This window comes from Vanellus vanellus (assembly GCF_965231255.1).
Source record: "Vanellus vanellus genome assembly, chromosome: 20".
Taxonomy (NCBI): Eukaryota; Metazoa; Chordata; class Aves; order Charadriiformes; family Charadriidae; genus Vanellus; species Vanellus vanellus.
The window spans coordinates 6,739,021-6,750,977 of NC_138925.1; positions in this window are offsets into that span (position 1 = coordinate 6,739,021).

Consider the following 11,957-nt stretch of genomic DNA (forward strand, 5'->3'; position numbering starts at 1 on the left):
GAACCAAGGTCAGATTCAGCAGTGCTCCCTAGGGGCTGTGCACTTAACTTCGGCTTTATTTTTAATAGCATTTATAACATGTATGTACAAAAAAAAAAAAGACATTGAGGTTTGGTTGGGTTTTTTTCCAGGGTTTGGGGTTTTTTTTTGCTTTTTTTTTTTTTTTTTTTAAAAAAGATGTCCATGTGGCTTCATTTATAGGGTAAATTAATGACCATTGTGAACTGCTGTATGAATTCTGAAGGGCAATGCACAGTAGAGGAGCAGCATGATATAACCATTACTAACTTGTGTCTTTCGTCAATCACCATGAAATAAAGTTTGAAAACTATTAAATATGTTTTTAAGGGGCCTGTTGCTTTTTTTATGCTCTTTTTGTACCGCGTGCCTCACGCTTGCTCGCTGGTGTATTATCTGTCTCCCGGGCACATACTGTGTGAAGTCAAACCGGTATCTCCCTCTCTATCTCCCTTCGAAGCAGAGTGCCTTATGCAGGTACCTGCTGTATCTTCTAAATGCTGTATCTTCTAAATGCTGTATCTTCTAAATGCTGCCTCTTCCCGAATGCCAACCTCAATCCTATCCACCCAATGTTTGCAAGAGAAAGAAGACTCCTGTGTGTCTTTACTTCCCCCGCTCTGTGGCCACCCCATCGTGCTCTGAATGGTACCCACCAGCTTTTCCTTCTTTGCCGCGTGTGCTTTTATCACATCTTCATAGGTAGCGTTTTCTAAAGAGCCTTTGTATCCCATTGACATCACACCACGGCAACAAGACCGAAGCGACGCTGCTGTGGTCCTCTTCTCACTGATGGTAGCCGTTTCCCCTGGGTTTTACCCTCTGCAAGCTGAGGAGCCATGGAAAGTCAGTCGCAAGCGTGCAAGCAGGATGTGGTTTGAGATGTGCCAGCGTCTAAGTTCCTGCTCTAAACAGGTCTTCCTCATGGGGCCTTTCCACCTGGCCAGAGCCCTCCCTCTCCCATCTCTGCAGCTTCATCTTTCTGCAAGGAAAGAAGGTGGGAGGTGGAGAATTTTGTTCAATCCGGAGCTCGTGATCATCCAAGTGGTGTGAAGTGCGAAAAGAACGTGGGTTTCCTGCCATTTGGGAGGCGGCTAATTCAGCAAACCGAGTCAGCTTGATATCCAGCGGCGACGCACATTCGATTGGTGTCTGCACCAGCTCCGTAGGAACCGGCTTTTCAATGGACAATGAGACGCCGAAGACTCACGATGGGGAACAATGAGGCCAGTGTTTCGCGCAGCCACAGGGGTTGCACAACTCGCAACCGGGGCCATGTTTTGCTCAAGATCAGCCTCCTGGTGCGGCGTCTTCTTGACAATGACCTTATTATGCCACAACAGGCACGGACTTGCAAAGTCAGTACCTCTTTCACGGGCGTTCTGCCAGCTTGCTGCGAAGCAGTAGGAGAAAAAGCTGTCCTTGTCTCGGCCAGGAGGAAAAGCTGAGCTCTGGCAGCTGGATGGTTGTGGGCTTTTTTTATTTTTTACTACAGGCTGGAAAAACCCATTGTGAGGGGAAAGAAGGACAGGAGCCGCACTGGGGGCACGCTTGGGCAGGCAGCAAGTGTGACTCAGGGGAATGGCTTGGCCACGCTTTTCTGGCCGCCCTGGCTCCGAGCAGCATGCTCGGTGCTCTCGGGAACGCACCGTGTGGGCACGGAGCCTGCCTGCCCAGTCTGCTGGCCCTGGGACCACGGGCCATGGGGCGATATCGTCGAGAAGGAGCGGGCGGTTGGGGTTGGGTGGTGTTACCCATCCTCAGCTCGCTCTGGCACCCGTAGCCTCTGGAACCGCTAACCCCGACAGCCATTTGGGAGCTTCTCCTGTGCCCAACAGCTTTGGGACGGGGCTAAAAGCAGCTTATTCCATTCTTCTTAAGCTGAGGCTTCAGCAGGATGGTGGGGAAGCCCACGGGGGGGCCCGGGGGAAGCGAAGGGCAGAGGGTGTGTTGCGTTGGTGATCCTGTCAGTGGTCTCACAGGGCTGTCCCATGGGATTTTCATCTGGTGTGTCACCTTTTACAGTTGCCCGCTTCCTCAGCGCTTAGCTGGTTAGTATGAAGTGAGAGACGGATTAGCTGCCTCGTTCCAGAGGGTGCTGCTGCTAGCCAGGCTGGTGGGGGCTCGTCCTTCTGCAATATGCCAGACCAGACCCAAATCTCTGCTGGGTGCTCTTTGTGGCCTACATCCCTTGCCCCTGTAGCCTGGGGTAGCTGCGGTTAATAGAGCTGGACCACTGGGCTCCGTGGCTGCGTGGCCTCATAGAATGGTTTGGGTTAGAAGGGACCAAGTTCCCACCCCCTGCCCCGGGCAGGGCCACCTCCCCCCAGCCCAGGTTGCTCCCAGCCCCGTCCAACCTGGCCTTGAGCACCTCCAGGGATGGGGCAGCCACAGCTTCTCGGGGCAACCTGCGCCAGGGGCTCACCGCCCGCACAGCCAAGAATTTCTTCCTAATATCTCATCTAAATCTCCCCCCTTCCAGTTTGAAGATGTTCCCCCTCGTCCTATCACTCCATGCCCTTGGAAAAAGTCCCTCCCCAGCTCTCCTGGAGCCCCTTTAGGCACTGGAAGGGGCTCTAAGGTCTCCCCAGAGCCTTCTCTTCTCCAGGCTGAACCCCCCCACCTCTCCCAGCCTGTCCTCCCAGCAGAGGGGCTCCAGCCCTCCCAGCATCTTCGTGGCCTCCTCTGGCCCCGCTCCAACAGGTCCATGTCTTTCCTCTGTTGGGGGCTCCAGAGCTGGAGGCAGCACTGCAGGTGGCATCTCCCCAGAGCAGAGCAGAGGGGCAGAACCCCCTCCCTGGCCCCACTGGCCACGCTTCTGATGCAGCCATCCTGCAGTGTGTGTGGTGGGGAGCAGGAACCGTGGATTTCGTTCCCTGCACTGCCTGCCCCGCGCTCTCCTCACCTGCCGACGCAGCGTGACGATCCATTACCCTGCTCCGTAATGTACCTTCGCGTCTCCGGCTGGGAAAACGTGATTATTCCGAGAGAAAATGGGCTGCAATGTTTTTAAGTAAGTAGAGAACTTGGCCCATGAGTGCTGTCTTTCTGGCTCTTCATCAAAGGAGCCTGTCACGGGCTATGCAGATGTCCTGAATTTAAGGGTTTGTGGAGCTCTCGCGACTGGGGCTGGGAGTGCAAACCTCTCCCCACGCCTGAGCGCGCGCCGTGGCGCTGGGCTGCCCGAGCTGCCGTCTCTCAGGTCGGTGTAACATGAGGGTCCCGGCCTCACATGGACCTGAGGGGAATGGGACAATGTCTGGATAAAGTGCACCTGGGGGGGATTCCCTTCCCCCAGACTGGGATGCCAGTCGCTTCCCCCCCATTCCCAGCACCAGCTGGGGGAGAGCGATGGGATGTGGCGGGGTCCTGGTCCCCAGCTGTCCCTTCCCAGCCTGCAGATGGAAGAGCAAGCGTGTCAACCTGGGCTTGTATCAGCGACCGGCTCAGGAGGAAATCATAAGTGACTTTGAGTAGCACTGGGTACTCCTCTGGATGACTGAGACAGCCGAAATGGGATCTTTATAGCTGTCCTCACTGCAAAAGGCACCCGGGAGCGCTGTTCACACAATTTAACATCTTCAGAGATGCTCCCCGTGGAGAGTCTGGTGTCTTAACCCAGAGCAGCCTGGGCACAAAGGCTCCCGATGAGCTTTCTCCTGAGCCTCCTGTCCCGTGTGTCTGCTTCTCCCCTCCGGCAGTGGCCAACATTTCGGTGGGACATCAACCCTGTTCTCACTAGGGACCTTCTGCCCCCATCCCCTGGGAATTCTCCAGCCCAGGCACACGCTCTGTCGTTGCAAGACAAACATTATGCCTCCCCAGGAGTGTTCTCACTTATCTTCGCTCCTAGACACGCGGCCAGTATTGTCCTGGCTATTAGCATGTGGCATTTCCAGCCGCTCTCCCACCCCTGCAGATATTCCCAGGAGAACCTGTAGATTAGAGCTAAAAATACGCTCTTCTCCACGTGCAGAAGGAAATGCCTCAGGGTTGGGGCAGGAACTCCAGGCTCCAGAGCTCCCGAGCTGGGTGCCGAAACCCAGTTTCTCCTGCTCTGTGGGCACACAGGAGCCTGGGCTGCTGCTCCATCCCTGGGGCACGCAGCACAAGAGCTGCTTCCAGCCAGAAAAATCGGTCCTTACTGGGGGAATTGTAGCCCGGCCACCTCCTAGCCAGCCACCAGCTGAGACTGAGCGGGTTAGAGGGCCGAGGGGGTCACACGGACATCTAGCACCTCCGTGATGGTCACGGTGCGTTTCCATTGCAGCAGGTCCCCCGAGGGACAGGCACCGTCCCGACACCGACACAAGGGGATGTCCCGGCTGCAGAGAGCTCCCAGGCCAGAGTCGGGATTTCCTCGCTGGGTATTTCCATGGCATCAAAGCATTCCAATGGACAGGAGACAGGAGGGGGACCGTTTTCACCAGTTATCCGTGTCCCAGTCGCATAGCCTAGAAACCAGCACCATACAAGAAGGGGGGACATCTGTTGCGGGGGGGTTCCTTTTGATGGGTTTTTAACGATGAAGCTGACGGCCGTCCCTCCCTGACCATGTGCATCGCCCCGAGACAGGGTCTTGTCGTGTCCCCCCGTTCCCCCCCCCGACCTACGAGACGCGCACACACAGAAGTCACAGTTCGCTCTCTCACAATGAAGTCTCAGTGCTATGAAAGAAGGTCCCAGTAACCGGGAGCCCCGGTGGCAGGAGAGGACAGGGGTCATTGTTATCAGGGTTGCTATTTGGCCTCTGTGGTCCTCGTTGCCCCGTGAGCAACGCGGTGGCACGCAGGAAAGCTATGCGACCCGCCAGTGCTCCTCGCTGAGAAACGAGCTGGCTGCTGCCGCCAGCGCTCGGGTATTCCCCGAATAGACACGGAATTCGCTGAGTCTTATTATAGTTATAAAACGGCTATTTTTGCCACTACGGGTAGACTGGGGGGGGGGAGGGGGAGGGGAGGGGGAGCTCGCCAGCTGTATCCCGGCTTTTTCTCTCTCTTGGGCAGCTGGCTGTGTTTTCTCACCCAGCATTCATGAAAGGTGCCAGATTCAGGGCATTTCTTTGGGTTAATTTCTGTCTTTTAGGTGAAGCAACGTATATTCAACATGAGTTTGTTAAAGGCCTCTGAATTTACGCTTCCGACGGCGAAATGTGCTCTGTTGGTACAAAGCGGATAGCACGCCCGCACCGCACCTGACCCCAGCTTACCCCGGGGAGGGGATTTGGGTGTCACCATTCCTGTCTCACATTGGGATGGGAGCAGGGAACCCGTTCTGGGGACATTGTGCCCCGCTGACTCCAAAGCGGGGTGTTTAGGGACACCAGCGAGCGTGGCTGAGCCTTGCCAGCCTCACGCGCTCGGTGTCTGGTGGCTTGCTTCGTTCTCTCGGTAGCACATCTCAAGTCCTTGTGAACTCAACACTAAAATTTAGGCCTTCAATAGCGTTCGGGTACTGAGAAATTGCTGCTGGTGTGGAATCACACAGTCGCACCGGGGTTGAGGTTGGAAGGAGCCTCTGGAGGCTGTCTAGCCCAACCTCCCCGCTCAAGCGGGGACACCCTAGAGCAGGCTGCTCAGGGCTGTGTGTGGTTGAGTTTTAAGTATCTCCAGGGCTGGAGACTCCACAGCCTCTCTGGGCAACCTGGGCCAGTGCTCAGTCATCCCCACAGTGAAAAAGTGTCTCCTGATGTCGGGGCGGCACCTCCTGTGTTTCAGTGTGGGGTGATTGCCTCTGGTCCTGTCACTGGGCGCCACTGAAGGGAGACTGACTGTCGTCTTTGTACGTTCCTGTCAGATACTTACATATTTTCATAAGATCCTCCTTGAGTCTTCTCTAGGATAAATAGTTCCAGTTCTCTCAGCCTCTTCCTAGGACAGATGCTTCAATACCTTAATCACCTTCATGGCTTCATTTTCTTACTGGACTTTCTCCGCTTTGTCTATGTGTTTCCTGGACTGGGAAGACCAGGACACAACACTACAGATGTGCCTCACTGGAGCATGGCAGAGGGGAAGGATCACATCCTTTGACCCGTTAGCAATGCTCTTCCTAATGCAGTTCGGGAGGCTGTTGGCTTTCTCTGCCACAAGAACACGTTGCTTGTTCATGGTCAACTTTTTGTCCACTAGAACTGGCAAACCTTATTCTGCAAAGCTGCTTTCCAACCAGGTGGACCCCAACTACTACCTTTCCAGCCAGTTGGACTCTCATCTGCTCTCAAGACACGGGTACTGTGGAGCCGCCTAGTGAGGAGCAAGGATGTACCATGCATGGAGACCATGCTTGCCAGTTTGGAGGGTGAAGGAGTGCTGGCACCAGAGGGGAATGGCTCCAGGGAGGAGGGGAGACAGGAGGTGTCCTTGTTTCAGCTGGGACAGAGTTAATTTTCTTTCCAGTGGTTGTTGTGTTTCAGATTTGGCACGAAAGGAATGTCAATAATGTATATTGTTTAAGTTGTTGCCAGGTGATGTTTATATTTTTTCGAGGACTTTTTCCAGCTTCCCATAGAAGCTGAGAAGGAGCACAGACAGAACAATGGAATGGCCATGGAATATTCCATACCATAGACATCATGCTCATGGAATATATGTATAAATGGGGTTAACCTGGGGGGGTGGGGTGGGAATCTGCGATCACTGCTCGGGATGGTACCAATTCACTGGGCAATGAGAGAGACTTGTGTCATTATTCACAGAATCACACCATGGTCAGGGGGTTGGAAGGGATCTCTGGAGAACATCCAGTCCACCCCCCACCAGAGCAGGGTCGCCCAGAGCGGGTTGCACAGGACCGCATCCAGGCGGGTTTGGAAGCTCTCCGGAGAAGGAGACCCCACAGCCTCTCTGGGCAGCCTGTGCCAGGGCTCTGCCACCCTCAAGGGAAAGAAGTTTTTCCCCGTGTTCAGACGGAATTCCCCGTGTCCCAGTTTGTGCCTGTTGCCCCTTGTCCTGTCGCTGGGCGCCACTGGGAAGAGTCTGGCCCCATCCCCTGGACACCCACACCCGCCCTGCAGATACTGATCAGCGTTGATGAGATCCCCTCTCAGCCCTCTCTTCCCCAGCCTGGACAGCCCCAGGGCTCTCAGCCCTTCCTCACCGGAGACACGCTCCGGTCCCCTGAGCATCTTCATCATCCTCCACTGGGCTCTCTCCAGCAGTTCCCTGTCTTTCTTGAACTGGGGAGCCCAGAATTGGGCACAGTGCTCCAGATGTGGCCTCACCAGGGCACAGTATGGGGGGGGCAGGTAACCTCCTTCTTATTGTTAGTAATTATTGTTATTATTGTTATTATTGTTATTATTTTTATTAATTATTGTTATTATTGTTAATATTGTTAATATTGTTAATATTGTTAATATTATTGGGTTTATTGTTGTTATTACAGTTGTTATTATTATTATTACTGTTGTTATTATTGCTTTTATTATTTTAATTATTTCAATTATTGTTGTTATTGTTATTTCCCTTTTCTGCCATTGTTCTATTAAACCGCCTTTATCTCAACCCACGAGTATTTTTTTCCTTCCCCCTCCCTTTCCTTCCCCCTCTCCCAACCCTTCTGGGGGGGGGGGGGGGGGGGGGAAGAAGTTTTGGGGTGGGGAGGGTGAGCCAACGGCTGCCTGGTCCCGCCTGCCTGCTGCGGGATGGGCGGGGCGGGGGGCGGGGATTCCCTTACGTCACAGGGAGGGGTTTCCCCGCCGGCCCCCGTGGCCCGGGCGCCCCGTCGGGGCGCGGCGGCGGTGCGGACAGTCGGTGCGGGGCCGGAGCTGCTGCTCGGAGCTCGGCGGAGCCATGACCTCCCGCAGGTAAGGACCGAGAGCCGACCCGCACCCTCGGGTGGCTACTGCCGGGGCACCCGCGGCTACCGGGCGCCGCCTCCTCCGGTACCGGCCCCGGCCCCGGCCGGGACCTGGCTCCTTCCCGCGGGCGGGGTTGGGGGTTCGGTGGCCGGGCTGAAGCTGCAGCCTTCCCCCCTGGGCAGAGCCCTGTCCCTGCCTTTGGCCACTGGCCCTCGGGTTGGTTTGGGTCGCCGCGTGCCTGCGGGGGAGCGGGTGGTTGCCGTAAAGCATCTCGTCCTAACTGGTTCTGCGCTGGAGATGCTGGAGGAGGGGATGCCCAAAGCGACCAAGCTTTAAAACTTGCTTGAAATATCTTCGTGGGCTGTGAGCTGGAGAAAAAAAAAAAAAAAAAAAAAAAAAAAAGATACTTCGGTGCATCTGGTGTGGTGTTGGTGCCTCCTCCAGCTTCTCCCAAAGGAGCTGTTTCAAAGCTTCAGTCTTTTTTTTTTTTTTTTTTTTTCTTGGTGGAGACAGGACCCTGTGTGACTCGGGGTCATCATCCCTTCTCGGTTCCTCCTTCCCTGCTGTGGCTTCAAACGGGGTAAATAGCCGTCTGGTGGATGGAGTCTTTCCATGCCTGTTTGCCGCAGGGCCCTGGGTGGCACGTACAGCTCTCCCGGGACTGCGGTGCAGAGAGGGGCTTCTTAAGAGCTGGTTTGGGGGGGTTCTTCGTTCTTGTCCGTCCTTTCACGCACGCTGCCTTAAGGTGACCTGAAAAAGCGTTTGTTGCCGTTAGAAGTCAGGCGTGTTTGGAAAAAACCCTGCGGAGGGTGGTGGCTGGGGAGCAGCCGTACAGCTGACGGTCACTTCAAGCTGAGAAATGGGATCGGTTACAGGACAGGGAGTGCTTGTTTGGTGTTGGTACAGGACCGAACACGAGCTCATGAGTGGGGTTTCCGCAGCCACCTCTTGAACATAACTCCAGATTCTCCTCACGCATGTTCCTGCAACGCCAGGATTTGGGGCCTTGGGTGGTTTGTGGGGTTTTGGGTCTCTTTTTGCCATCCAGCGCTGGCTGTCTCTCCTTGTACAAGTGCTGAGCTGTGGTTTGTGAGCGCGTGGTTCAAAGCGTGCAGAAGAAGTTTAGGAAGAGGCGGCGTTCATCTGGGCGGTGCCATGTGAAGTTACGAAACGCGCTTGCTGATGGGTGATGGAGTACAAAGCAGAGGGCTGGGACGTGGGGCCCCTGGATTTCATTCTCGGCACTGGTCGCTCTCTCTGTGCCCACAGGCAAGTCAATATTTGTCCACGCTGCCCGTACCGTGCTAGCTCCACCCTGTCGGGCAGTTACCTGGGGCAGCAGACCGCTAGAGACAGCAAAATGGTTGGAACGTGGCTGCCAGCCCGGCCCTTGCAGGAGCCCTGAGATACGTGGCTGGGTAGTAGTACTGGTGCTGGGAAGGGGTCGGAGCCGTGGGGATGGGCTTTTGTGCTGGGGGGTGTGTGTGTGTGCTCCCAGCATCTATTGCCCCCATCCTTTCCAGGAGTCTGCTGCTCCTGGGTGTTTTTCCCCACATTGTGGTAAGACTGGCTTGGCCCCAGCCTTTCTTCTCTTGCCCAGCAATGTGGAGGGTACCTACTGGATTGGTACGGCAGCTTTCCTATCTGCCTGAAGCCTGGATGGTGGTGTTCTCCCTCCGGCTGGAAGCGTGGCCTGGTTCTGCCCAGGTGGATCTACTGAGATTGTCACCAGTGCTGGTGGAGTGCTGAGAGGCTCAAGCAATCCCTCATGAGGGATGGTCACTACAAGACTCAGCTGAAGTACTAAATAGTGGATCCTTTGTGTGTTGTCAGCATCGTACCTGCATCCTTTCTTGCAGGTCATAGAATCATAGAATGGTTTGGGTTAGAAGGGACCTTTGAAGATCACCAAGTTCCCACCCCCTGCCCCGGGCAGGGACACCTCCCCCCAGCCCAGGTTGCTCCCAGCCCCGTCCAACCTGGCCTTGAGCACCTCCAGGGATGGGGCAGCCACAGCTTCTCAGGGCACCCTGCGCCAGGGGCTCACCGCCCGCACAGGAGAGAGTTTTTTCCTGATATCTCATCTAAATCTCCCCCCTTCCAGTCTGAAGCCATTCCCCCTCGTCCTATCGCTACATGCCCTTGTAAAAAGTCCCTCCCCAGCTCTCCTGGAGCCTCTTTAGGGACTGGAAGGGGCTCTAAGGTCTCCCTGGAGCCTTCTCTTCTCCAGGCTGAACGCCCCACCTCTCCCAGCCTGTCCTCCCAGCAGAGGGGCTCCAGCCCTCCCAGCATCTTCGTGGCCTCCTCTGGCCCCGCTCCAACAGGTCCATGTCTTTCCTCTGTTGGGGGCTCCAGAGCTGGAGGCAACACTGCAGGGGGGGTCTCCCCAGAGCAGAGGGTCAGAATCCCCTCCCTTCACCTGCTGGCCACACTTTGTCGTTCAGGCTTGCACGGGCACCCTGGGAATTAAGGACACTTTGGCATTAATAGGCTTACGGGCTGACTTCCAAAGGCTGGCGGCGTGGAGCCGCTGAAAGCCAGCGCACAGTTGGCCTGTCGTGCTGAAAGAGGGTACCGCGAAGCATGGGGGTCTGCGAGGAAGTGATTTCTCAGCAGCTCCATCCCAACTGAGGTGCCGGTGCCTCTCTTCAAGGGCCACCTCTGGGGCTGCGTATCCGCTTTGTGGCAGTGGGCTGCTGCGAGGCTGTCACCAGCTGAAAATCCCGGGAGCCGGTGCGGATACAAGCGGGATTGGGGGCTGTCACTCAGATCTGGAGCGTGCATGACCTGCCGTGACTGTCCCCCTGCCACCGCAGTCCCGCGGCTGCGAGGCAGGATGCCGTGGCGGATGCAACCGAGCGTTCAAGAGGATCTGCGGGGGCTGAAGGATGCTGCGTGCCCTTCTGCCCTGGCATAGGGGCAAAGCAACAGGGGTGTCTGATTCGGGGAATGACTCCAGGAGAGGTGTGGGTGTGCCACAAGGCTGTAGTGAAAATGTGATGTATCTTATCCCAAGGGTGATTTTTCGCCCTCGTTCCTCTTCCTGACTCTACCACCGTGAGAGCTGTTTGGATAACCGCGTGTCTCTTAACAACTGATGCTCTCTTGAGAGGCCCACGGGAAGCACAGGCTTGTGTGAGCACTGGGACCAGTAACGCTGACGCTGAGTGTTGGGCACTCCTTAATGCCTCTCCTCCTCCCTACGGGGGAGCACGTCTGTGGAGGGACTGGGAGGAGATGGGGTGACTCCCTAGCTGAGAGGAGCAGCTTTACCCTGGGACACCTAGGATACCCGTGCGGGCTAATTCTTTTCAAGGACGGCACGTGGAAGGGGAAATAAACCTCTTTCTGGGTGTTTGACTTGTTGGGAGAGTTCTCCTTGCGGCCGTGTCGTGGTGTGGGGAGATGGGGGGTGCTGGTCACACTGCTTATGGCCTTCCGAAAGGCCCACGCCAGTGAGCGGAGGGCTCAGCCGGGAAAGCGGCGGCCGTGTGTCAGTGTGGGGGTGTGTGCATGTGTGTGACGTGAGGGAGAATCAAGCCCTGTTGTAGAAATAAAGCGAATTTGTTGCCGTCGGCCTAAACCACAAAGCTTTTGCAAATACTGAGCTGCTGCCAGGGCCTTATTGCGTTACTTCTTAAAAACGGCTTGTGGAAAGAATGACCGTTTCTTTCCCTCTCCCAGCTTTACTGGCATGTGACCTCTCAACTGCAGGAAGGGTTTGGAGGTCAGGGACGTACCGGCCCCCCAGCAAGGACGGGGACATCACCGTTCTTCTGGAACGGCGGCAGCCTCGGGGGAACTGCTGCCCCTCCTCTGCTTTGGTGCTTCCCTCCGCTCGGGTGCCGTTAGAGGCCTTTTGCTGTGACAAAGAGATCTTGGCCGATAAACCTCACGTCCCCGTTGCTGACAGGTGGCCTGCAGGCCCCAAAGGCCCCGTTTCTTGTCCCGGGAAGGAGTTGTAGGGCGTCTGGAGCACTCGGCTCGTGCGTGGCCCTGGCCTGCAGGGCAGGCTTGCTCTCTGCAGCCGGGTTTCCTGGGATGCTGTGGCCGCGAGGAAGGGAAAGTCTGGAGGAGATGAGTAACTGCCAGCTTCCAGAGCCTGAGTGTCTCCAAAGGTTGCCCCAGCTCTGCAGGA